Here is a 336-nt window from a genome sequence, read left to right as displayed (position 1 = left end):
CTCTTGCCGAGGACCGGGCCACGCCCCCCCGGCGCCAGGGGGCGGGGCTTCGCGCCGGCTTTTTAACCCCTTGGAGGTGAACGGGTATGTGTGTGAGGGACCGCTTCCACGAGGCGGAGGGAGGGGTGGGCAAAAAAAATAAAGACATAAAGGGGAAACATCCCTCTTAGCGCCGGCGAGGCACACCCACACAGAAAGCTTAGAGCACAATAAAAATCTGCTTCCTCTCTTTTCTAACTTCTACCCGGCTCGCTTTCGCCACTTTTCTCGACGCCTTTTCGTAGTGCCCCCCTGTTCTGAGGCGAGCAGCGGAGGTGGTAGGTCCCCTGGCTGGCC

At 59.8% G+C, this 336-nt stretch overlaps 1 protein-coding gene across 1 annotated transcript in view; it reads right to left on the bottom strand.

Moving 5' to 3' along the window:
* Positions 1-336, bottom strand: part of PIK3R3 (phosphoinositide-3-kinase regulatory subunit 3) — a 76,882-nt gene that overhangs the window by 32,728 nt on the left and 43,818 nt on the right. The window lies entirely within an intron of this gene.

This window comes from Corvus brachyrhynchos, unplaced genomic scaffold, assembly GCF_000691975.1.
Source record: "Corvus brachyrhynchos isolate BGI_N302 unplaced genomic scaffold, ASM69197v1 scaffold48, whole genome shotgun sequence".
NCBI classification, from domain to species: domain Eukaryota; kingdom Metazoa; phylum Chordata; class Aves; order Passeriformes; family Corvidae; genus Corvus; species Corvus brachyrhynchos.
The sequence above is the reverse complement of the archived record's forward strand: the minus strand, read 5'-3'. Positions and strand labels throughout refer to the sequence as shown.